The 26,847-nt window shown below is 53.8% G+C and overlaps 2 long non-coding RNA genes across 3 annotated transcripts; both read right to left on the bottom strand.

Moving 5' to 3' along the window:
- Positions 1-1,069: 1,069 nt before the first annotated feature.
- Positions 1,070-24,766, bottom strand: LOC309677019. Of its 2 annotated transcripts, XR_014269646.1 has the most exons (4): positions 24,702-24,766; positions 22,277-22,592; positions 1,486-1,690; positions 1,070-1,155 (listed from the first exon to the last, which is right to left on the bottom strand). It is a non-coding gene; the product is annotated as an uncharacterized lncRNA (long non-coding RNA). The 2 variants fall into 2 exon arrangements; XR_014269647.1 differs by lacking the exon at positions 24,702-24,766 and having other exon boundaries at positions 22,277-22,686.
- Positions 24,767-25,483: 717 nt separating this feature from the next.
- Positions 25,484-25,925, bottom strand: LOC309677045. The gene is made up of 3 exons (XR_014269650.1): positions 25,848-25,925; positions 25,603-25,740; positions 25,484-25,496 (listed from the first exon to the last, which is right to left on the bottom strand). It is a non-coding gene; the product is annotated as an uncharacterized lncRNA (long non-coding RNA).
- Positions 25,926-26,847: the final 922 nt, after the last annotated feature.

The raw sequence follows: 26,847 nt of genomic DNA, 5'->3' as shown, positions 1-26,847 counted from the left end.
ATATCCTGGATTGGGAAATGCCTGCCGGCCCCTAAGCACTCTGCTGCACAACACGAAGGATGCGGTGACGAATAACACAAAAATGGTTGCTACAAATAGAGACGCTGACAATAGTTACTCAATATCACACGCTGGCAGGTCTCCTGGGGCTCTCCACACAGCTGGGAAAGGTGCGGATGCCAGGAGTTGTTGGTAACGACCCTGGGGCAACACCCCCCCCCCCAAAACGTGCACAGGCAGGAAGGAAAAAATGGAGCAAGAATAGATCTCAGCATCCTGAACAATGAAAACAGGAAAGTCCCTCTTGTCTGGGGAGCCCGGACAAGTCCAGGTCTGCAGCGAAACCTTAGCTCCATCCTGCTTCCAGGCAGTCGCGGGGGGCGGTGTCTGCTCAGCCTCCTACAGAGATGTGGCTTAAAAAAAAAAAAAAAAAGGCAGCTGGAGCATCCTGTGACAGCGAGGGATGGAGGGAGGGAGGGGGGGGTACCATCCAGCCTCGGGGGCTGGCGAGGGTGCTCCAAGCAGTATTTCAGTTGAAACACTAGCTCTTCTCTCTGCAGAACTCCTTCTCCCCCCCAGTTCTGGCATCCCCCCAATTTCTGGCATCCCCCCATTTCTGGCATCCCCCCCTCCCAGAGATCCCCTCGCTCTGCATCCCCCTGGGTACAAGCTGGGGCTCACTGCCACCCCCCGCCCCAGCCCCGCATCCTGCCCCGGCGCCGAGAAAGCCGCCGCCAAGCTTTGCCTCGGCATGTCTCGCTTCCCCCCCCCGTCCTCTCCCCCCCCCCCTCCTTTGCCTGTCTTTTTATTTTCTGCGTCAGAAACATAAAATGGAGACTGCAGGGAAGGAAAACACTTTGCCTAAGATGGCTGAGAGAGAAGAAGGATTTGCACGGCAGTGCACGAGCACCCTCTGGCGCTGGATGAGCTTGGGGGGGGGTGAAAAAGCTCTCTAGCCCTGCTCCAGCCCCACAGACTCCAGGCTGAAAAAAAAGACTCCAACCAGCCCTTACTGGGTCATTTAAATTGTCATTACAGCCAAAATATTTATTTAAAAAGCTTCAGCAGCCTTGTCACCTCTTGAGCTCTCCTGGTTGCCTCTCCCCACCATCCCTTTTATATTCTGTTTTTCCTCGCTGTGTTACATTCACAGTCCTTAGGAAAAGAATAGTATTTTGTATTAAAAACAGTGTGTTTCACACCAAAAACTCCCAACAACTAACGCCACCACCCTCCACATTTATATATTTTTCCAAGTTTGAGAAAAACCACCATATTTCATTTCTATTAAGTTCCACACCAGGGTGAGCACCCAAAGCCCGGAGTTCTCTCTTGTGGGAACGAGCCCACTCCCAGGGATGGGAGAAAGGGCTGAAGACGGACGTGGGGGGAGAACCAGCACCCACCTGAATCAGGGTGACCAGATGCTGTCCCTAGGAAAGATTCAGGGACCAAACAGTACATGCAAAACGAGCCCAAGGATACCTTGCAAGCTGCTCCCCGAGCATCCAACTTTCGAGCCCAAAGTATGTCAGCATAGGGCCAAATCCAGCTGAATAGGAGGTTTAAATTCCCATGTCAATCTCGTAAGAAGTTTTCCCAGGATCAGGTCAAAAAGGACAAAAAAGCATCACTCAGCGAGGAGATGAAAAACACAAACAGATCCAGGATCCCAAGTCCTTTGGAGTAACTGAGGAGGATGAGGGAGAAAAGTAAGGAGTTTAAAAAAAAGAAAAGGATAAGACAGACAAGGAGAGGGCACTTATATAGGTGGCAGCAGGTAATATCCTAACACTGAAGGATTAAACTCAGCAATAATCAGGGTGCCCAGCACACATTTCGGCACCATAGTTGCACCCATCCAGCCAGCAAGGACAGACCCTGGCAAGTGCCGGTTCTGGGGTTACCAGCACTTACACGCCACAAAGCCGCACACAGAAAGTCCCACTGGCTATAGAACTAACTACAAAAATACCTTTTAAAGGCGTTTACTGGGAGAGAACAGTCCTTTATGTGGGGTCAGGGTGAGATGACCTGGAGCTCTGCGGTGCAGATGGAGTGCGGGACACCCGGGATGGGGACACGCGGGGAGGCTCGATTTTATTTATTACTGTCATTTCTGCAGCTGCAAAAAACTATGGGCTTGTCCCCCTGCGTGGCAAGAGACAAGCCAGGCTGGCACTGGGACAGCGGGGAACTCGGCAGATGCCAGGGCAGGGGGATCAGCATCATGGGTGCGCCGACGAGCAGGTATTTTTGCCCCGTTGCTGCACGGGAAGGGGTGTCAAAAGATGAAGTGCCAGAACATCTCATCCTGTGAGCAATGGGGGACTGAAAAAAAAATTGCAAAACATAGCTTTGGGGCTACTAAACACTTTTTTTTTTTTTTTTTTTTTTCCCCAGCACACCCAAAGTGACTCAGTCTGGGAGTGCTGGGAAAGTGAGACATCAGGGTGGGCCCCAGCCTGGTATGATGGTGCCATGGGGCAGGAGTGATGGAGAGGGGCAGAGCTCCGGGGGAACCCAGGACCAGGGGTACGCTGAGCAGCCACCGAAACCTGTAATGTCAGCAGGGAAGGGGGTTTGGGGAGGTGCAGGGACAGAAGAACACTCCACCAGCACAACAGCCATGGCTCAGAGCACAGGGCAGGAAGGGGGTGCGCTGGAGGGATGTGAGGAGCCCCAAAACGGAGGGATGCAGAGAGCACAACGCTCCAGAGATCCCCATTTCATTTATCAGCACAAAACACTGCTAATCCCCACTCCTGCTCTCAAAATGCCTAATAACTAAGCACCCAAAAGGCTGGTGATGCCAGCTTGGGGGCAAGCGCTGCCTTTGTGCACCAGGGGCAGGTGATTTCTCCCTACAACCCCCCCCCCCCCCATTACCCCAGCAGCAGATGGAGACCCCCTTCCAATTATGGTCTTGTCACGGCCACAAAAAGAGAAAGACAAATGTCCCAAAGAAGGCTGTCTGACAGGACAAAGGCTCCTTGAAATCGGATCTGAGCTGTTCTTTCCAGGTTCAGAACGGGGACGGAGGGAGGGGGGGCACAGGACAAGGGGGGGGGGGGGGGGGGAGTGATGCCAGTGGCGCAGGGCAGGATGCGCGCGCAACCAGCATTTCCCTTCTTTGTCTGGAAAAGGAGGTCACGGGGGGGGGATATGGGGGGGATGCAGGGGAGGATGCAGGGCTGCGTCAGCCCTTCGTCAGGAGAGCAGCTGATCCCTTCTCCCAATCCCAATCCTCTGACCTCATCCCCAGGAACGGAGCCAACACAGCTCAACTGCGCGCATCTGGCGGATGAAAACAGCACTGCAAGGGACCTGGAAATATTAAACACATAGAAAGGGAAACCCACAGAAAAAAGAAAAGTTTTAAAAGGCAGAAAAACCCCAAGACCCACACGAGGCTAAAAATAACATAGAGCACCCCTGGCCCTAACCTGGGGCTCACGCAGGGGCCTCTCGAAGCTCAAACTGCAAATAAAATCACTGCCCGGTGCTGATGCCCCAGTGCAAAAGCCAAGGATGTGTGTTACAGGTACTACAGGCACAGTCCAGCTCCCAGTATCTCCCATTAAGCACCACACACCTGCAGAGAGCCCACCAGTAACCTCTGAAGTGCTTCTCTCAGCCTGGCTGAAGCCTGGGACAGGCAGGAGCTGCACCCCGGAGCTGGGCTCACCTGTCACCCACAGCACCCCAAAAGTGAGTCCCAGCAGCCGACTGCTGCACCGGCAGTGCCAGCACCAATGGGGACAGCAGCAGCTCCTCAGTTCCAAGGAGGCACCCCTGGGTCACAGCCCGATCTTGTTCCCAATGACTTTTCTACACGTCCTCTGTTAGAAATGCCACCTCCACCTGGCAAAACTTCTGCAGCAGGTCACCTGCTGCAGCTGAACCTGTGCCTGGGCACTGGCTGGGTGCCCCAGGGATGGCACCGCAATGGTAGGAAAAGTGCTACTTGCCCTAAAGTGTAGGGAAAAGTCAGGCCAAGCCATACAAGCAACAGCATCCCCTGTTGTGAGGTGAAAACATCAACTGCTAAAATACACCGCTGTGCTACAGAGAGGTTCTGAGGTTCTGTGGTTCTTCTCTCCAGGAGTGATGAGGGATACTCTGATACACGCAGGGGTGTACAAACACCTCCCAGACCAGCCACCGTTGTATCTGTACTTATAGATTGCATAAGTGCGATGAGGAGTGACTTCAAGTTTCTAGAAACTCCAGGGTACACACTCAAAACCCTCTCCTAGGGCATGACACAGGGAGCGGACACCCCACATATTCTGCAGAGGTGAAACAAAAGATCTAAGGAGAAAGCTCTCCAAACAGGTTCTGTCTCCTTCGAAAAGCAAATGAAGGTTCAGTTTCCCACCGGCACTGCTCCCAGAGCTCTGTCACAGTACGCTGACGCTGTTAGCGTGTGTTCCCCGACACCATTCCAGGAGAAACAAGGAAGGAAGAGCAGGGACAAGGTTGATAGACAACAGCCACCAGCTCCAACAAGGGAAATCCTGACTTGATAAGGAGAATGTTTTCACGAGGATGGTTAAACACCAGAGAAGGGAGCCCAGTTACGTCTAGAGAGCTGGGGCAACTTCGGTCCTTGAAGAGGCTCAAACTTGACTGCAAAAGGCCCTGAGCAATCTCTAACTCTTGTGTTAGCCTTAATTGGAGACAGACAGGTGGACCCGAGACCTCCAGAGGACCCTTTGAATCCAAATTATTCTGCGATGCTGGAAGGACCCCTGGTGAGCTCCCCCATTCGTTCTTCTCAGCAGACACTTTTGAACAATGATTTACCAGCTCTTAGGTTTGTGGGGAGACTTTCCTTTTTCCCCCCAGGAGTGTTCCTGAGCAACAGAAGAGAGAAATTTCTGCCCCTGCTCATTGCCACATCTTGGCCAACGTTGGAACAACATGCACGGATGCTCGAGGAAGAGAGAAACTACAGCTGCAGAATCCTGAAGGCCTCTGCCTCACCAGAGAGAGGTGACGGAGCTGGGAACACTGGGCTGGAAAAGGAAAAGGGAGGGAGGTATTGGCTAGAGGAGACGCTTGTGCCACAGATCCCTGCAGCAAGAAACCTGTGAGCAAGAGGAAGCAATGCCTCCCAGCAGCCTGGAAATTTGAGGACACGTGAAGAGCATGTGGGGAAGCTTTAAATTCATTTGCGAGCATGTGAGGAAGCTTTAAATTCATTTGCGAGCACCTGGAGGGCCCAGCTAACCAGCAACAGGCATTTTGTGAGGTAGTCCACAGTCCTGGGCAGAATTTTCAGAAAAAAAAAATCCCAAAGTCTCACGCTCAAGAGAAACTTTGGTTTGAGTTCATAGGCCCTGACCTCTAATCAGGTGCATAATGGTATCTGTCTGCACCATCTGCAATGGTATCTTACGTTTCCATGTGTTAGGGGCTAAACACCTTTCTGAATCTGGCCTTCTGGAGCTAAGGAGTCACTGATTCCCAGCAAAGCTCTTGGATCTTCTTTGATAGATAAGAAATTGGCTGGATGGCTGCATCCCAAGAGTCACAGTCCAAACGGACTCACTTTGAGTCCAAAGCTCAATGTCTAAATGGAAACCAGTAAAGAGAGATATCCCTCAAGGGTCCATACTGAGACCTATACTATTTAGTATCTTCATCAGTGACATAAGACAGCGGGATTGAGTGCACCCACAGCTCGGTCTCATCTGCAGAGTTGCTGAGTGGTGCAGTTGACTTGCTCGAGGGAAGGGATGCCATACAGATGGACCTGGACAGGCTGGAAGAGTGGGCAGTACAAACCTCATGAAGTTCAACAAGGCCAAGTGCAAGGTCCTGCTCCTGAGTCAGGGCAATCCCCAGTATCAGCCCAGACTGGGGGATGAATAGGTTGGGAGCAGCCCTGTGGAGGAGCGGGGGATACTAGTGGATGAAAAATGGGACATGAGCCAGCATTGTGTGCTTTCAGCCCAGAAAGGCAGTCATGTCCTGGGCTGCATAACCAGCAGTGTGGCCAGCAGGTCAATGGAGGGGATGCTCCCCTCTCTGCTCTTGTGAGATCCCCCTGTAGCACTGCATCCATCTCTGGGGTCAACAAAACAAGACAGACATGGACCTGTGACAGCCAGGCCAGAGGAGGCCATGGAAATGGTCTGAGGGCTGTAACAGCTCTGCTACAGAGAGAGGATGAGAGAGTTTGAGTTGTTCAGCGTGAAGAAGGGAAGGCTCCAGGGAGACTTTATTGCACCTTTCAGTAGATAAAGACAGCTTATAAAAAAGATGGAGAGACACTTTTTTACCAGGGTCTGTCATGACAGGACAACGAGCAAGTCTAAAACTGAAAGCGGGTAGAGTTAGATTATATATTAGGAAGAAATTCTTTACTGCGCAGGTGGTGAGACACTGGAATAGGTTGCCCAGAGAAGTTGTGGATGACCCACCCCTGGAAGGGGTGAAGGTCAGGATGGACGGGGCTTTGAGCAACATCATCTCGTGGAAGCTACCGCTGCAGCTTGTGCGACCATTGAGGCAGGTCCTTGAATCTTGGGGAAGTTTGAGAACACAGGACAAACAAGATGTGCCACTGCGCCCGCCCCACTTTTCACTTGTTCCCAGGGCACCCACAGCCTTTACTGGTCCTACAGCACTCACTGTTCTCATCCTTCACTTCCCAGGATGCCCCAATGACCAGGTCTGTCCCTGAACCTCTGATGGTGCCTTTAGGCCAGGCTGCCCCAATCTCCACCAAAACATCGGGAACAACCTTCTGGTGGTGGCAGGACACAAGGTAAAAGCAGCCACTGCTCTGCCCAGACACCAGCGCTGGGTCCCGGCAGCAGGACTGGGTTCGGAAATGCTCCCCCCACTTCAGAAGCCGTCTCCCCACATCCCTTAACTCCACCTGGGCTCTCCATCACAGGGTTTCTCCCCTCACTGGTCTCTCACGCCGGACACGTGCAGCAACGCTGCACCCTGGGTTTGCTCTGGGCAATTAAAAGGAGGGAGACCGAGGCAGGCTGGAGCTGCAAAGGACCCAGCCCAAAACAGCTGAAGACAGGGCAAAGGTCCACGGGGACCAGTCCCATTAATTAGAGAAAAACATGACAGGGCAGAGCCCCAAAGCAATAGGGATTGTCCCATCCCAAATCCCCATCCACACACAAGGATGCACAAACCTTCTCCCACCTCATCCTACACCTCCTGCGGAACAGCCCGAGGCCCGGGAAAAGCTGCAGCAGGTTAATTAACTCTGGGTTGCTGTATTTTGGGGCCTGGAACAGGGCCAAGACTGGCCACAGCTCCCACCATGGGGGGCACGAGCCCAGCCCAGCACCTTGCCACGTCACCCACAGCTCCAAATGGCTTCTGCCGCCACGGGACTGGGCAGAGCAGAAGCAGTGCCGACCCCACAGTTGATACTGAGCCCAATTAATGAAGGCCGTGCTTGGAAACCAAGGGAGGATTTAACAGGCTAGAGACGGCTGCTGAGGGAGGTGGCTTATGAGAAAGATGGAGAGAGACTTTCCACCTGGGCCTCTCGGGATAGGACAAGGGGCAACAATTGTACACTGAAAGAGGTTTGGTTTGGACTGGCTGAAAGGAAGAAATGTTTTACAATGAGGGTGGGGAGACACTGGAACAGGATGCCCAGGGATGTTGTAGATGCCCCATCCCTGGAAATGTCCAAGGAAGGTCAAATGGGGCTTTGAGCAACATCATCTACTGGAACGGTCACTGCCCACGGCAGGAAGACGTTAAACAGATGATCTTTGAAGGTCCCACCAACCCAAGCCATTCTATGGTCTCTCATAGTACCACCTCCTGCCTCTCTAGATTACACCTACCAGAAATTAAAACAGATCAATACAGAAGGAAATTTATCCACAGCCTCTTTAATGTGGAAAACAACCCAATACAGGAAGTCTTTGCGTGTTCTTAAAGAAGTTATTGTGAAGCGCACACCTGAGGGTGAAGCTCCCCGGCTGCCCCGTGTCACCAACACAGCCAGGGCAAGCACGGTCCCCGGGCACAGCTCAGCTCTGCGCGGCTGCGGCACGCAAAGAGTCACAGGAAGAAAGTTATCTTACGTGATTCTTTACATACAATTAAGGCAGAAAACTAATTGCTCCCAAGGAGGCAGTCTGTGGGTGAGAGGGCTGATCTGCCGCTGGAGTTACTGCCGAGAAAGGGCAGTGCCACCGTGGCCACAGCTCCGGTCCCCGAGATGGCCACGCTCAGGCTGGCACAGGACTTGCCGGGCCCGTGTGGCAGCTCACCCAGGAGAGGCAGGGATGTACAGCAGTGAGCAACTTCTGCTCCTCCGCAGCCTGGTCACCGTCCTGCCTGACACCTGCCCCTGAGGGGCTCTGCAGGTGCACCCCCAGACCTCTCCCTCAGCACACACAGGGCTCTGCTCCCCCAAAAACCCGCACCCGGCACTTGAACTTCACCCCCAGCCTCTCTGGAGCAGGGCTGGAAACACAGGCTGCAGCAGGGACACAAAGCCTCCCTGCAAAACCAAGACATCCAGCTGACACCTGGTGGCCAAAAGCACCTCTGCACCGTGACCCCAATCGCCCACAGACCCACACTGGGCACCTCTCTAAACTGGAAATAACAGCCCCACGGGGACAAGCACCACCCCACACTGCTGCTGCAGACACAGCCAGTGCCACCCTACCTGTCCTCAACACCTGCAGGGTAGAGCACAGCGACACACATCCGCAGAACACACCTCATCGATTGCCTCCATGCACGTCACTTCTGTCCCAGGAAGAAACCCTTTGCCAGGCTCCCGCGGCCTATGGACACCTCAAACTAGGAAAGCAGTTAACGAGAAAAATACTCAGGACACACAGGGAAACAGCCTTCAACTTTGAAATCAAAAGGAGGAGGGAAACACACAAAGCAGATGCTCCCAGTCCCACCAGCACAGCAAGGAGCTGCTCATCAAAACGCAGCGTAAAATGGCCTGAAAGAGAAATCTTGCTGTCCCTGCAGCTGGGGACACCACCGACGTACGTCCTTGCTTCTTGGGAGCAGTTTGACAGCAGACGACAACCAAGATGTGCCACTGCTCCCTCCCTACCCTTCATCTGTCCACAGAACACCCCTGGAGCACCCACAGCCCTGACTGCTCCTGCAGCCGCTGCGCTCCTCACAAGTTCTCCAGGGAGACCTGCTGCTCCCATTCCCTCCCTCTCTCGTGGTCCAGACCTCCAGGAGGAAACAGAACAGGCTCCCTCGTGTCTGCTGGTGAAGGCAAAACCCCACAACCTGACAGGGGGGACACAGCAGCGGTTTGAAAGCAGAGGAACTGGAGAACATGAGGCAATGGGAGAAAGCACCCAACCAGGCCACAGCAAGGCTCCTTCTGCGCAAAGCCCTGCTGGCACCAGGAGCGGGGCAGAGACCAGGCCAGCTCTGGAGAGCCAACAGCTCTCCCACACCCACCGCCCAAGCAGGTAACGATAATTCACCCGGGGGGTGGTGGTGGTGGTGGTATTGTCACCTGCCGAGTTGTCCCTTCGCTCAGCACAAAGGGAGCGAGATGACTCAAACACACTTTTCTACTCCCCAAACACTCAGTCCCCACAAGATCAGAGAAGGGGAGAAGATGACACCACCACGGCCGTGCTGTCCCTTAGCGTGGCAGGGGGACAGCCAGCCCGGGCCGTGTCAGTGCCTGAAGATGCAGCAGACAATCCTCCGGGGCCCCTTCTCCTCCCAGGGTGGGGAAGGTGGGGGAGAGGGTGTAGGGGAGCGAAAGCCAGACGTGGCCACGCAGCACGCCCCAAAATCAGCTCCCGCCAGGGTCGGCCTCTGCTGGCTGCAGCTCCCCCTGCTCGGACACACAGGCTGGGGGTGCGCTGTGGGGACAGCCGGCACGGGACAGCACCCAGACCCGTCCTGGGAAATGGGCTGCAAAGCTCTCAGTGACGGCATTTCCAGGTCTGTCCCTGAACCTCTGATGGTGCCTTTAGGCCAGGCTGCCCCAATCTCCACCAAAACATCGGGAACAAGCTTCTGGTGGTGGCAGGACACAAGGTAAAAGCAGCCACTGCTCTGCCCAGACACCAGCACTGGGTCCCGGCAGCAGGACTGGCTTCAGAAATGCTCCCCCCACTTCAGAAGCCGTCTCCCCACATCCCTTAACTCCACCTGGGCTCTCCATCACAGGGTTTCTCCCCTCACTGGTCTCTCACGCCGGACACGTGCAGCAACGCTGCACCCTGGGTTTGCTCTGGGCAATTAAAAGGAGGGAAGACCGAGGCAGGCTGGAGCTGCAAAGGACCCAGCCCAACCCAGCTGAAGACAGGGCAAAGGTCCACAGGGACAGTCCCATTAATTAGAGAAAAACATGACAGGGCAGAGCCCCAAAGCAACAGGGATTGTCCCATCCCAAATCCCCATCCACACACAAGGATGCACAAACCTTCTCCCACCTCATCCTACACCTCCTGCGGAACTGCCCGAGGCCCGGGAAAAGCTGCAGCAGGTTAATTAACTCTGGGTTGCTGTGTTTTGGGGCCTGGAACGGGGCCAAGACTGGCCACAGCTCCCACCATGGGGGGCACGAGCCCAGCCCAGCACCTTGCCACGTCACCCACAGCTCCAAATGGCTTCTGCCGCCACGGGACTGGGCAGAGCAGAAGCAGTGCCGACCCCACAGCTGACGCTGAGCCCAATTAATGAAGGCCGTGCTTGGAAACCAAGGGAGGTTTTAACAGGCTAGAGACGGCTGCTGAGGGAGGTGGCTTATGAGAAAGATGGAGAGAGACTTTCCACCTGGGCCTCTCGGGATAGGACAAGGGGCAACAATTGTACACTGAAAGAGGTTTGGTTTGGACTGGCTGAAAGGAAGAAATGTTTTACAATGAGGGTGGGGAGACACTGGAACAGGATGCCCAGGGATGTTGTAGATGCCCCATCCCTGGAAATGTCCAAGGAAGGTCATATGGGGCTTTGAGCAACATCATCTACTGGAACGGTCACTGCCCACGGCAGGAAGACGTTAAACGGATGATCTTTGAAGGTCCCACCAACCCAAGCCATTCTATGGTCTCTCATAGTACCACCTCCTGCCTCTCTAGATTACACCTACCAGAAATTAAAACAGATCAATACAGAAGGAAATTTATCCACAGCCTCTTTAATGTGGAAAACAGCCCAATACAGGAAGTCTTTGCGTGTTCTTATAGAAGTTATTGTGAAGCGCACACCTGAGGGTGAAGCTCCCCGGCTGCCCCGTGTCACCAACACAGCCAGGGCAAGCACGGCCCCCGGGCACAGCTCAGCTCTGCGCGGCTGCAGCACGCAAAGAGTCACAGGAAGAAAGTTATCTTACGTGATTCTTTACATACAATGAAGGCAGAAAACTAATTGCTCCCAAGGAGGCAGTCTGTGGGTGAGAGGGCTGTTCTGCCGCTGGAGTTACTGCCGAGAAAGGGCAGTGCCACCATGGCCACAGCTCCGGTCCCCGAGATGGCCACGCTCGGGCTGGCACAGGACTTGCCGGGGCCGGGTGGCAGCTCACCCAGGAGAGGCAGGGATGTACAGCAGTGAGCAACTTCTGCTCCTCCGCAGCCTGGTCAGTGTCCTGCCACACACCTGCCGCTGACGGGCTCTGCAGGTGCACCCCCAGACCTCTCCCTCAGCACACACAGGGCTCTGCTCCCCCAAAAACCCGCACCCGGCACTCAAACCTCCCCCCCAGCCTCTCTGGAGCAGGGCTGGAAACACAGGCTGCAGCAGGGACACAAAGCCTCCCTGCAAAACCAAGACATCCAGCTGACACCTGGGGGCCAAAAGCACCTCTGCACCGTGACCCCAATCGCCCACAGACCCACACTGGGCACCTCTCTAAACTGGAAATAACAGCCCCACGGGGACAAGCACCACCCCACACTGCTGCTGCAGGCACATCCAGTGCCACCCTACCTGTCCTCAACACCTGCAGGGTAGAGCACAGCGACACACATCCGCAGAACACACCTCAACGATTGCCTCCATGCACGTCACTTCTGTCCCAGGAAGAAACCCTTTGCCAGGCTCCCGCGGCCTATGGACACCACAAACTAGGAAAGCAGTTAACGAGAAAAATACTCAGGACACTCAGAGAAACAGCCTTCAACTTTGAAATCAAAAGAAGGAGGGAAACACACAAAGCAGATGCTCCCAGTCCCACCAGCACAGCAAGGAGCTGCTCATCAAAACGCAGCGTAAAATGGCCTGAAAGAGAAATCTTGCTGTCCCTGCAGCTGGGGACACCACCGACGTACGTCCTTGCTTCTTGGGAGCAGTTTGACAGCAGACGACAACCAAGATGTGCCACTGCTCCCTCCCTACCCTTCATCTGTCCACAGAACACCCCCGGAGCACCCACAGCCCTGACTGCTCCTGCAGCCGCTGCGCTCCTCACAAGTTCTCCAGGGAGACCTGCTGCTCCCATTCCCTCCCTCTCTCGTGGTCCAGACCTCCAGGAGGAAACAGAACAGGCCCCCTCGTGTCTGCTGGTGAAGGCAAAACCCCACAACCTGACAGGGGGGACACAGCAGCGGTTTGAAAGCAGAGGAACTGGAGAACATGAGGCAATGGGAGAAAGCACCCAACCAGGCCACAGCCAGGCTCCTTCTGCGCAAAGCCCTGCTGGCACCAGGAGCGGGGCAGAGACCGGGCCAGCTATGGAGAGCCAACAGCTCTCCCACACCCACCGCCCAAGCAGGTAACGATAATTCACCCGGGGGGTGGTGGTGGTGGTGGTGCTGTCACCTGCCGAGTTGTCCCTTTGCTCAGCACAAAGGGAGAGAGATGACTCAAACACACTTTTCTACTCCCCAAACACTCAGTCCCCATAAGATCAGAGAAGGGGAGAAGATGACACCACCACGGCCGTGCTGTCCCTTAGCGCGGCAGGGGGACAGCCAGCCCGGGCCGTGTCAGTGCCTGAAGATGCAGCAGACAATCCTCCGGGGCCCCTTCTCCTCCCAGGGTGGGGAAGGTGGGGGAGAGGGTGTAGGCGGGCGAAAGCCAGACGTGGCCACGCAGCACGCCCCAAAATCAGCTCCCGCCAGGGTCGGCCTCTGCTGGCTGCAGCTCCCCCTGCTCGGACACACAGGCTGGGGGTGCGCTGCGGGGACAGCCGGCACGGGACAGCACCCAGACCCGTCCTGGGAAATGGGCTGCAAAGCTCTCAGTGACGGCATTTCCAGGTCTGTCCCTGAACCTCTGATGGTGCCTTTAGGCCAGGCTGCCCCAATCTCCACCAAAACATCGGGAACAACCTTCTGGTGGTGGCAGGACACAAGGTAAAAGCAGCCACTGCTCTGCCCAGACACCAGCGCTGGGTCCCGGCAGCAGGACTGGGTTCGGAAATGCTCCCCCCACTTCAGAAGCCATCTCCCCACATCCCTTAACTCCACCTGGGCTCTCCGTCACAGGGTTTCTCCCCTCACTGGTCTCTCACGCCGGACACGTGCAGCAACGCTGCACCCTGGGTTTGCTCTGGGCAATTAAAAGGAGGGAGACCGAGGTCGTATGGAGCTGCAAAGGACCCAGCCCAAAACAGCGGAAGACAGGGCAAAGGTCCACGGGGACAGTCCCATTAATTAGAGAAAAACATGACAGGGCAGAGCCCCAAAGAAATAGGGATTGTCCCATCCCAAATCCCCATCCACACATGGATGCACAAACCTTCTCCCAGATCATCCTACACCTCCTGCGGAACAAGTTGCCCGGGGAAGTCGTCAATGCCCCATCCCTGGAAATGTTCAAGGAAAGTCGAATGGGGCTTTGAGCAACATCGTCTACGGGAAGACATTCCTGCCCATGGCAGGGAGGGGTTAAGTGGATGATCTCTGAAGGTCCCTCCAACCCAAACCATTCTACCATCTCTCAATATTACCACCTGCCGCCTCTCTAGATTACACCTAACAGAAAATAAAAGAGAGAAATACGGAAGGAACTTTATCCAGAGGCTGTTTAACAGGGGAAACCACCCAAGACAGAAAACGTTTGCATGTTCTTGCTTCAGTTATGTATGTGGAGGTGCACACCTCAGGGTGAGGCACCCTGGCGGCTGCGTGTCACCAACACAGCCAGGGCTCTGCTCCCCCCAAAACTCACACCCGGCACTCGAACTTCACCCCCAGCCTCTCTGGAGCAGGGCTGGAAACACAGGCTGCAGCAGGGACACAAAGCCTCCCTGCAAAACCAAGACATCCAGCTGACACCTGGTGGCCAAAAGCATCTCTGCACCGTGACCCCAATCGCCCACAGACCCACACTGGGCACCTCTCTAAACTGGAAGTAACAGCCCCACGGGGACAAGCACCACCCCACACTGCTGCTGCAGACACATCCAGTGCCACCCTACCTGTCCTCAACACCTGCAGGGTAGAGCACGGCGACACACATCCGCAGAACACACCTCAACGATTGCCTCCATGCACGTCACTTCTGTCCCAGGAAGAAACCCTTTGCCAGGCTCCCGCGGCCTATGGACACCTCAAACTAGGAAAGCAGTTAAAAAAAAAAAAAACTCGGGACACTCAGAGAAACAGCCTTCAACTTTGAAATCAAAAGAAGGAGGGAAACACACAAAGCAGATGCTCCCAGTCCCACCAGCACAGCAAGGAGCTGCTCATCAAAACGCAGTGTAAAATGGCCTGAAAGAGAAATCTTGCTGTCCCTCCAGCTGGGGACACCACCGACGTACGTCCTTGCTTCTTGGGAGCAGTTTGACAGCAGACGACAACCAAGATGCGCCACTGCTCCCTCCCTACCCTTCATCTGTCCACAGAACACCCCCGGAGCACCCACAGCCCTGACTGCTCCTGCAGCCGCTGCACTCCTCACAAGTTCTCCAGGGAGACCTGCTGCTCCCATTCCCTCTCTCTCACGTGGTCCAGACCTCCAGGAGGAAACAGAACAGGCTCCCTCGTGTCTGCTGGTGAAGGCAAAACCCCACAACCTGACAGGGGGGACACAGCAGCGGTTTGAAAGCAGAGGAACTGGAGAACATGAGGAAACGGGAGAAAGCACCCAACCAGGCCACAGCCAGGCTCCTTCTGCGCAAAGCCCTGCTGGCACCAGGAGCGGGGCAGAGACCAGGCCAGCTCTGGAGAGCCAACAGCTCTCCCACACCCACCGCCCAAGCAGGTAACGAAAATTCACCCGGGGGGTGGTGGTGTTGGTGGTGCTGTCACCTGCCGAGTTGTCCCTTCGCTCAGCACAAAGGGAGCGAGATGACTCAAACACACTTTTCTACTCCCCAAACACTCAGTCCCCACAAGATCAGAGAAGGGGAGAAGATGACACCACCACGGCCGTGCTGTCCCTTAGCGCGGCAGGGGGACAGCCAGCCCGGGCCGTGTCAGTGCCTGAAGATGCAGCAGACAATCCTCCGGGGCCCCTTCTCCTCCCAGGGTGGGGAAGGTGGGGGAGAGGGTGTAGGGGGGCGAAAGCCAGACGTGGCCACGCAGCACGCCCCAAAATCAGCTCCCGCCAGGGTCGGCCTCTGCTGGCTGCAGCTCCCCCTGCTCGGACACACAGGCTGGGGGTGCGCTGTGGGGACAGCCGGCACGGGACAGCACCCAGACCCGTCTTGGGAAATGGGCTGCAAAGCTCTCAGTGACGGCATTTCCAGGTCTGTCCCTGAACCTCTGATGGTGCCTTTAGGCCAGGCTGCCCCAATCTCCACCAAAACATCGGGAACAAGCTTCTGGTGGTGGCAGGACACAAGGTAAAAGCAGCCACTGCTCTGCCCAGACACCAGCGCTGGGTCCCGGCAGCAGGACTGGGTGCGGAAATGCTCCCCCCACTTCAGAAGCCGTCTCCCCACATCCCTTAACTCCACCTGGGCTCTCCGTCACTGGGTTTCTCCCCTCACTGGTCTCTCACGCCGGACACTTTGCTCTGGGCAATTAAAAGGAGGGAGACCGAGGCAGGCTGGAGCTGCAAAGGACCCAGCCCAACACAGCTGAAGACAGGGCAAAGGTCCACGGGGACCAGTCCCATTAATTAGAGAAAAACATGATAGGGCAGAGCCCCAAAGCAATAGGGATTGTCCCATCCCAAATCCCCATCTACCCACAAGGACGCACAAACCTTCTCCCAGCTCATCCTGCACCTCCTGCGGAACAAGTTGCCCGGGGAAGTCGTCAATGCCCCATCCCTGGAAATGTTCAAGGAAAGTCGAATGGGGCTTTGAGCAACATCGTCTACGGGAAGACATTCCTGCCCGTGGCAGGGAGGGGTTAAGTGGATGATCTCTGAAGGTCCCTCCAACACAAACCATTCTACCATCTCTCAGTATTACCACCTGCCGCCTCTCTAGATTACACCTACCAGAAAATAAAAGAGAGAAATACGGAAGGAACTTTATCCAGAGGCTGTTTAACAGGGGAAACCACCCAAGACAGAAAACGTTTGCACGTTCTTGCTTCAGTTATGTACGTTGAGGTGCACACCTCAGGGTGAGGCACCCTGGCGGCTCCGTGTCACCAACACAGCCAGGGCTCTGCTCCCCCCAAAACCCACACCCGGCACTCAAACCTCCCCCCCAGCCTCTCTGGAGCAGGGCTGGAAACACAGGCTGCAGCAGGGACACAAAGCCTCCCTGCAAAACCAAGACATCCAGCTGACACCTGGTGGCCAAAAGCATCTCTGCACCGTGACCCCAATCGCCCACAGACCCACACTGGCACCTCTCTAAACTGGAAGTAACAGCCCCACGGGGACAAGCACCACCCCACACTGCTGCTGCAGGCACATCCAGTGCCACCCTACCTGTCCTCAACACCTGCAGGGTAGAGCACGGCGACACACATCCGCAGAACACACCTCAACGATTGCCTCCATGCACGTCACTTCTGTCCCAGGAAGAAACCCTTTGCCAGGCTCCCGCGGCCTATGGACACCTCAAACTAGGAAAGCAGTTAACGAAAAAATACTCAACACACTCAGAGAAACAGCCTTCAACTTTGAAATCAAAAAAAGAAGGGAAACACTAAGCAGATGCTTCCAGTACCAGCAGCTGCTGTGTGTGGAAGTTTGGGGATACCGCACAGCATCACAGGAAGGAGCTGCCAATAATAATAATAATAAAAAAAAAGTATAAAATGGCCTTATCGAGAAATCTAGCTATCCCTGTAGCTGGGTCCACCACCGCAGCAGGTCCTGTGCCATGCCCTTCAACAGCCAGAATTGTCAGGGCTGGTCCTGGGGCAAAGCAACAAAGAATATCCATACCCTTTGGGAGGAACAGATTTCTTTGATGAATTTGCAGTTATCTTCCCCTGACCAAACAGAAAACCTCAAAGGTATGAGACTTTTCTCACCTGCCATCTTTTTAAGGAACATAGGGCTGGGGATGTCTGTCTACATCATCTTTCAAGCCCTCCTATTCATACATCCCCTCTACTGCACAGCCGCAGGGCTCACCCTAAGCACTGGGACATAACACTGCCCCAAACCCAGTCTCCTCCAAAGGGCAGGACCTGGACCTCAGACAGAGTGAAGGGCAGAGAGCGTGGGGGCAGGAGTGGGAGCGCTCCCACTCCCCGGGCGATGCACACACCCAGCGCCTGAGTCTTGCCTTGAGTGCAAAGTTGGGGAAATAGCTCCATAAATGTCGAGGAGAGAGACATGTGCCAAGAGGAAACGGCCTCAAGTTGCACCAGGGATTGGATATTAGGAAAAATTTCTTCACCCAAAGGGTTATCAAACATTGGAACAGGCTGCTCAGGGAAGTGGTGGAATGGGCATCCCTGGAGGGATTTAAAAGATGGGTAGACGTGGTGCTGAGGGACAGTTTACTGGCTTTTGCAGTTTTAGGTTTGTGGTTGGACTCGATGATCTTAGAGGTCCCTTCCAACCTAGCCAATTCTATGAGCACTCTGTAACACAGAATCACAAAATCAGAGATGGGGGATGAGAGCCCAAACATCTACTTGGTAATGCAGCGACACACATCCGCAGAACGCACCTCAACGGTTGCCTCCATGCACGTCACTTCTGTCCCAGGAAGAAACCCTTTGCCAGGCTCCCGCGGCCTATGGACACCTCAAACTAGGAAAGCAGTTAACGAGAAAAATACTCAGGACACTCAGAGAAACAGCCTTCAACTTTGAAATCAAAAGAAGGAGGGAAACACACAAAGCAGATGCTCCCAGTCCCACCAGCACAGCAAGGAGCTGCTCATCAAAACGCAGCGTAAAACGGCCTGAAAGAGAAATCTTGCTGTCCCTGCAGCTGGGGACACCACCGACGTACGTCCTTGCTTCTTGGGAGCAGTTTGACAGCAGACGACAACCAAGATGTGCCACTGCTCCCTCCCTACCCTTCATCTGTCCACAGAACACCCCCGGAGCACCCACAGCCCTGACTGCTCCTGCAGCCGCTGCGCTCCTCACAAGTTCTCCAGGGAGACCTGCTGCTCCCATTCCCTCCCTCTCTCGTGGTCCAGACCTCCAGGAGGAAACAGAACAGGCTCCCTCGTGTCTGCTGGTGAAGGCAAAACCCCACAACCTGACAGGGGGGACACAGCAGCGGTTTGAAAGCAGAGGAACTGGAGAACATGAGGCAATGGGAGAAAGCACCCAACCAGGCCACAGCCAGGCTCCTTCTGCGCAAAGCCCTGCTGGCACCAGGAGCGGGGCAGAGACCAGGCCAGCTCTGGAGAGCCAACAGCTCTCCCACACCCACCGCCCAAGCAGGTAACGATAATTCACCCGGGGGGGTGGTGGTGTCACCTGCCGAGTTGTCCTTTCGCTCAGCACAAAGGGAGAGAGATGACTCAAACACACTTTTCTACTCCCCAAACACTCAGTCCCCACAAGATCAGAGAAGAGGAGAAGATGACACCACCACGGCCGTGCTGTCCCTTAGCACGGCAGGGGGACAGCCAGCCCGGGCCGTGTCAGTGCCTGAAGATGCAGCAGACAATCCTCCGGGGCCCCTTCTCCTCCCAGGGTGGGGAAGGTTCGGGAGAGGGTGTAGGCGGGCGAAAGCCAGACGTGGCCACGCAGCACGCCCCAAAATCAGCTCCCGCCAGGGTCGGCCTCTGCTGGCTGCAGCTCCCCCTGCTCGGACACACAGGCTGGGGGTGCGCTGCGGGGACAGCCGGCACGGGACAGCACCCAGACCCGTCCTGGGAAATGGGCTGCAAAGCTCTCAGTGACGGCATTTCCAGGTCTGTCCCTGAACCTCTGATGGCGCCTTTAGGCCAGGCTGCCCCAATCTCCACCAAAACATCGGGAACAACCTTCTGGTGGTGGCAGGACACAAGGTAAAAGCAGCCACTGCTCTGCCCAGACACCAGCGCTGGGTCCCAGCAGCAGGACTGGGTTCGGAAATGCTCCCCCCACTTCAGAAGCCGTCTCCCCACATCCCTTAACTCCACCTGGGCTCTCCGTCACAGGGTTTCTCCCCTCACTGGTCTCTCACGCCGGACACGTGCAGCAACGCTGCACCCTGGGTTTGCTCTGGGCAATTAAAAGGAGGGAGACCGAGGTCGTATGGAGCTGCAAAGGACCCAGCCCAAAACAGCTGAAGACAGGGCAAAGGTCCACGGGGACAGTCCCATTAATTAGAGAAAAACATGACAGGGCAGAGCCCCAAAGAAATAGGGATTGTCCCATCCCAAATCCCCATCCACACACAAGGATGCACAAACCTTCTCCCAGATCATCCTACACCTCCTGCGGAACAAGTTGCCCGGGGAAGTCGTCAATGCCCCATCCCTGGAAATGTTCAAGGAAAGTCGAACGGGGCTTTGAGCAACATCGTCTACGGGAAGACATTCCTGCCCATGGCAGGGAGGGGTTAAGTGGATGATCTCTGAAGGTCCCTCCAACCCAAACCATTCTACCATCTCTCAATATTACCACCTGCCGCCTCTCTACATTACACCTACCGGAAAATAAAAGAGAGAAATACGGAAGGAACTTTATCCACAGGCTGTTTAACAGGGGAAACCACCCAAGACAGAAAACGTTTGCATGTTCTTGCTTCAGTTATGTACGTTGAGGTGCACACCTCAGGGTGAGGCACCCTGGCGGCTCCGTGTCACCAACACAGCCAGGGCTCTGCTCCCCCCAAAACCCACACCCGGCACTCAAACCTCCCCCCCAGCCTCTCTGGAGCAGGGCTGGAAACACAGGCTGCAGCAGGGACACAAAGCCTCCCTGCAAAACCAAGACATCCAGCTGACACCTGGTGGCCAAAAGCATCTCTGCACCGTGACCCCAATCGCCAACAGACCCACACTGGCACCTCTCTAAACTGGAAGTAACAGCCCCACGGGGACAAGCACCACCCCACACTGCTGCTGCAGACACATCCAGTGCCACCCTACCTGTCCTCAACACCTGCAGGGTAGAGCACAGCGACACACATCCGCAGAACACACCTCAACGATTGCCTCCATGCACGTCACTTCTGTCCCAGGAAGAAACCCTTTGCCAGGCTCCCGCGGCCTATGGACACCTCAAACTAGGAAAGCAGTTAACGAAAAAAATACTCAACACACTCAGAGAAACAGCCTTCAACTTCAAAATCAAAAAAAGAAGGGAAACACTAAGCAGACACTTCCAGTACCAGCAGCTGCTGTGTGTGGAAGTTTGGGGATACCGCACGGCAGCACAGGAAGGAGCTGCCGATAATAATAATAATAATAAAAAAAAGTATAAAATGGCCTTATCGAGAAATCTAGCTATCCCTGCAGCTGGGTCCACCACCGCAGCAGGTCCTGTGCCATGCCCTTCAGCAGCCAGAAGTGTCAGGGCTGGTCCTGGGGCAAAGCAACAAAGAATATCCATACCCTTTGGGAGGAACAGATTTCTTTGATGAATTTGCAGTTATCTTCCCCTGACCAAGCAGAAAACCTCAAAGGTATGAGACTTTTCTCGCCTGCCATCTTTTTAAGGAACATAGGGCTGGGGATGTCTGTCTACATCATCTTTCAAGCCCTCCTATTCATACATCCCCTCTACTGCACAGCCGCAGGGCTCACCCTAAGCACTGGGACATAACACTGCCCCAAACCCAGTCTCCTCCAAAGGGCAGGACCTGGACCTCAGACAGAGTGAAGGGCAGAGAGCGTGGGGGCAGGAGTGGGAGCGCTCCCACTCCCCGGGCGATGCACACACCCAGCGCCTGAGTCTTGCCTTGAGTGCAAAGTTGGGGAAATATCTCCATAAATGTCGAGGAGAGAGACATGTGCCAAGAGGAAACGGCCTCAAGTTGCGCCAGGGATTGGATATTAGGAAAAATTTCTTCACCAAAAGGGTTATCAAACATTGGAACAGGCTGCTCAGGGAAGTGGTGGAATGGGCATCCCTGGAGGGATTTAAAAGATGGGTAGACGTGATGCTGAGGGACATAATTTACTGGCTTTGGCAGTGTTAGGTTTGTGGTTGGACTCGATGATCTTAGCGGTCCCTTCCAACCTAGCCGATTCTATGATTTTGTGATTCTGTGTTAGAGAGTGCTCAGAGATGGGGGATGAGAGCCCAAACATCTACTTGGTAATGCAGGAGGAAGGAGAGAAAACCAGTGAGAAAAGCCATAATGGGCTGTACATGGTTCCAAGTAGACATCTTTGCCCAGCAGCCTGCTCTTAACACCACTGTTGGGACAGGTAATCAAGCAGAAGTGCGAGAGAGGGTGCAGAAAGAAAGCATGGAGCACAGTATCCACATACTCAAGAGGATGCCAGGCACAGACAGTGGACTAGCAAGAAGCACACTGCATCGTGCAATGTCCTGCTGCCGCTACCAACCCTGCCTACAGCTGAACCGGCTCTGCCTCGTGGGCTGCTCACAAGTCACTGAGATGCAGCCCTGGCTTAGCCAGGACATCCCTCCCCTTATAGCCAAAGAGGACCTCATCATCTGGAAGGGCCTCCAGGTCTTCATGAGATCTTACTAAAGACATGGGAGAGACACCTCAGGTCAACGATGAAGACCTTCCAGTTCACCAGAGCCTTCAAAGGTGGCAGAGGTAAGCACGTGCCAGCACACTGCAAGTCAGGCCTCTCATATGGTTTCTGGAGGACCAAGCACTTCAGGTCCCTGTGTGCTCTGCCCTGCCCTCTCTGCACACAAAGGCAGAGAAGAAATCACCTCCTTCTACAGAAAAATTGGCTTTTCTATAGGGTACAGAAAGCAGGGCCATGGAAACCCTTCAGCAAGAGTGACATGAGGAGATAAAACACAAGGGAAGAGAGGAGCTTGTTGGGGTGAAAGAACAAGGTGTAAGGTGGCCTTTAAAATGTAGGTCCTACCTTAGTCCAGTGTGATCTTCGCAGCTGTAGGACTGGCTGAGAATCTTCTTTGGAGATGATCCCCATGGAAGCAGTCGAGGTGCACAGGCTCCCCTGAATCTGAAGCCAAGGGCAGGAGGGGGAATACCTATTCCTGGCCGAGGCAGTAGAAATGGAGAAGCTGGTGGGATGTCTCCGGAAACAGTCCCTGGTAGTGGATGAGGGGTGGTGGTGGTATGTTCCCTGCAGTGCCTGGAAGCAAAGCTGCAGGCAGGGAAGAAGAGCCTGAAGCCGTTTCTCTCTTGGTGTCTTCAAACTCTTCTTTCAGCCTCTCCACCTGAAGCAGAAACAAGAACATGCCGGCAGTCAGTTCATGCTCAGTTCCCCAGAGCAAACAGGTACTGAAGCATGTCCCAAATGACCAAGCCTATCTCAAATCCTCATCCTTCCCATCACAAGATGCTGCCAACTTCCCCTGTCAGTGAAAAACGAGCAGAAAGCAGCAGCATAACAGGTGACCTGTTTGATCCTCTGGGGACTTCAAGTCCTCCACCCACGAGGGGGAAAAAATGCATTCCTACAGCAGGGCACCCCCAGAAGAGCTCTGGCAGCAGGAAGCACAGTAGTGAAGCAGAGTCTGCTCCCAACCCCAAAAGCCAGTGGTTGAACGTGAAATGGGGTGCTAGAGACACACGGTGTAGCATAGAATGAAAACTCCGGTTCTCCGTTTGCACTATTTGCTCATCCTAGTGTCAGTGAGGATAAAAAGGGAGGACAGTCTGAGGATCTGCAGGACAGCCAGAGCCTGTGCTCTTGCGGTGGTGTGTCCACACCACAGTCCTTGCTGTTTGACACCTCGGAGGCCCTGACAGACCTTGTCTTGTGCTGCACGACACCTTTTCACCATGTGCCCTCCTCTCCTCTCTCAGCATTTGACCTGATCCTGGCATCAGGCACTACAAGCCTGGAGAGATGAAACCTCTTGTCCACGGTATTCGGGAGTTTAGAAAGGAGAGGTGGCCCCTGGGCAGCTCACTCCTGCCTCCCGATGGGGCAGAGGCAGAGCAGGAGCTGCCACAACCAACTGCCCAGTCCCAAGCAGTCGAAGAACTGCATGAAAATTAGTTGAATGTTTCCCTCCCTCCAACCTGTGCTTTCTCATCTTGCCAAAGGTAAACAGCCAGCAGGAGAAGGCTCTATAAACAGAGACGATTTTCTTCCTGCCCTCCAACAGAGGAGCTGCTTACAGAAGTATGTCGTCCCCAAGAAAGGGATTTCTATAGAAATTCGATTTCAAGACCATCTTTTTTGTATAAACAATTGCAAGAAGCTTTATCTTGCTTTCTATTATTTTTGTCAGGGGTAAAGTCCTCAATAGCTTTCAAAAAAAAAAAAAAAAGCCCCCAAAAGCCCCAAACCACAGTGGATTTTCTGTTCCAGCAGACAAGGGGCTGAGGAGCAGAAATGTCCATGTTCAAATCCAAAACCTTTCTTTAACTGTTCAGTCTTTGCTCTCCAGAGAGCAAAGCCAAGTAGGCACAGCCTGCCTGGGCTCCAGGCAGAGCACGGCACTAGGCACAGCAATAGGACCCTGCTTGAACTGAGGACGCCAACCCATCCTGAAAAACACAATCACAACATTTCTGCTTCTTCCTCCCCCCTACTTTCGTTACTACAAAAAAGCAACTCTGAGAATATGCTTATCAACTGCTGGGGGCGGTCTGTGCCTCCACAGGGAAAAGCCAAGACGCTATAGGGTCAGTTCCGCATAAGCCAGGTCTCTCCAGGGCAGATTTGGGTGATGCTGAGCTGAAAGAAACGTACTTTGTCCAGCATTCCCCTTGCACAGGAAGAAAGATTCAAGGCAGACAACGCTATTCATGTTAAATCTAGGACTCAAACATCTTTAGAGCACAGCAAAGCACCAGAGCTGCCTGCGGAGCAGAAAGGCAGGATGAGAATCATAGAATTGTTTGGGTTGGAAGGGACCTTGAAGATCATCCAGTTCCAACCCCCTGCCCTGGGCAGGGACACCTCCCACCAGCCCAGGTTGCTCCAAACCCCGTCCAACCTGGCCTTGAACACCTCCAGGGATGGGGCAGCCACAGTTTCTCTGGGCAACCTGGGCCAGGGGCTCACCACCCTCAGAGTCAAAAATTTCTTCCTAATATCTAATCAAAATCTTCCTTTTTCCAGTTTAAAGCACATATTCACACTGAAACACAGGCAGCAACACCTTTCTTGCTGGGAAGGAGTCACTGCGGATTGGGCACAGTCTGGGGGCAGCTGTTTGCACTGCAGTGACAGAAATGGCATTTTTCAATTCCACCCCATGGCAGCTTCAATTATTTCCCACCAGACAGAAACGTGCAAGTTCAAGAGGTAATGGAGCCCCATTCCCACAGCTCGAACATCGTTTTCCCTCACTGTTGCAGCTATCTGTTACCCGACCATATCAGCCAAAAAACTTTGTCTCCAGTTCCACCACTCCGCTTCAATTTTTTCCACCTTGGTTTTATCGGTCGAGTTATCTAAAAAGAAAAGGAAGGGAAATACAATTAAGAAAAGCACAGTCGCCTTTTCCTTCTCCACTACATCCCACAAGGCTCACACCACTCCCTGCGGGGCCGTGCTCTGCTTCTCCTTGCTCTGGTTCATCTCCAGCTGTCGAAGAAAAGCACATCTACACTCGTGAAGAAGCAAGTTCAGCGAGCCCAGCACCGTGTCCAGTGCGAGTTATTACACAAGTGTGGTGCAAATACAACTACTATTAAGATTATCAAACACCCACTGGATTTTAGTCTCATTAGAAAGCTTAAATTCACTCAGAGAAACCAGAGATGTGACTCTCTCCAAAACTTTCTTTCAGCCCATTGAGGCAAGGTCATTTTTCCTCTTTTCCCTAAACACTGTCCTGAGCAAATTGCCCCTCCAAAAACTGTTTGTGAGGTTTGGGAAGAAAAGAATATGCAGTTTATGTGCCATTAAAAAACAAACAAAAAAAAAAAAACAAAAAAACCCACAAAGGCGCTCAGAGCTAGGAATGCAAAGTATTTACAAGACACCACAAACGCAAATTAACCAAATTAACACGTTAATGGGAAAACCTAGGAGCAGAATTAGAAAGGCCATACCAGCTAAATTGTCCTCAGCAGTTCGGCTTCCACCAAGGACCACAAACCCTGAGGCCGATAATGGCTGGTAAAGGCATTTCCCTGTCCCAGACACCTCTCTGTAGCCCCTGCTGAGATCAGGAAAGGAAAAAGGCAACAGGACGCCGACTGCAGCCACCTCCATCCAGAAAAAGTTTCATCACGCTGAGCGAGTGTGGAGTCCTGTGGACTAACCAAGGGATGGGTTTGGTGACCTGAGTGCAATCACCCACGGCTCTGGAGCTGCCCAAAAGCATCCGTGCCACCGGCGCTGCAGGTTCTCGCCCTGTGCAGGCACTAAGGCAGGCGTTTCTGGTTATTTATTCTTTTAAACTGGTAAAGCACAGCAGAGCAGAGGCTTGGTGACCTGCTGGGAATTATCCCCCAGGCAGAGCTTGTATATTTAAGAGGCATTTGAGTTGCATCACCGTTAAACACACCTTAAATATTTCACTAGGTTAAAGGCTGACAATAGTGTGCAAAGACGGTCTTTGCTGGACATCTAACTCCTGCGTAGATATCCTCAATAATTTCCTGGATTTTCATCCATAAAATGGTGCCCAATTTGCTGACAGAAATCCAAAAAAGCTACAATAAGCTTTTAAAACAGAGCACAGCAAATAAAAAGCGATTAAACAAACACATTATGATTATCAAAACACACCAGCGTTGCACGTGCTCCCAGCGTCATTTGGGGTTTTTATGAACTCACAGAGACAGGTTTTTCACCCCATCCATCAGCCGGGGGTTGGAACAGGAGCCCAACCGCCTCCTGCTCCGGCTTTCGACGTGCCAAGAGCTTTGGGAGCCCGGGCAGAAGTGTTAATCCAAAGTGAGCAATACCGAGGGCTAACCTCAATATTTCTGGAGCTTCCTGAAAATGCAAAGTCAAAGGGTAAGAATGAAAACGTAGAATGGAAATATACTTTTTTATATCTATGTATATATATATATATTTTTTTTTTTTTTTTCAGAAAGGAGCGCAGCACCATTTGCCAAGCCACAGGGTGAACCCCTGAAGCACTGAAGAGGAATAAAAGGTCGCCCTTCAGTCCAAGCTCAACGAAAGGGACAAGAAGGACAACAAAAAGCATGACAAAGGGACACGACAGGGCCAGGAAGGGCTGCTGGGGCTGAACGACACCAGGGGACCAAAGCTCTCCTGGCATCACTGCACCCCTTTAAGGCTTGCACAGCCCCTTGAGCACCCAGCGCCCCCATCCTGAGCACCCCAGCCCCTCTCATCTCCGCTGGCGCGGCCGGAGGAAAGGATCATCACCCAGTCCAGACATCTGCAAACAAAAGGGGTGTTTTTAACAGGCTTAAAACATACCTTCCCCCATCACTGGCGTGACCCGACAGGGCTACATCTTGGCTGGAAGAGCTCGAGTTGGTTTTCCACATCCTGAAAAACAAAACTGGAAAAGAAGAGGGGAAACC

Source organism: Vanellus vanellus (assembly GCF_965231255.1).
Source record: "Vanellus vanellus genome assembly, chromosome: 13".
In the NCBI taxonomy this organism is placed as follows: Eukaryota; Metazoa; Chordata; class Aves; order Charadriiformes; family Charadriidae; genus Vanellus; species Vanellus vanellus.
This window is presented reverse-complemented; position numbering and strand designations above follow the sequence as displayed.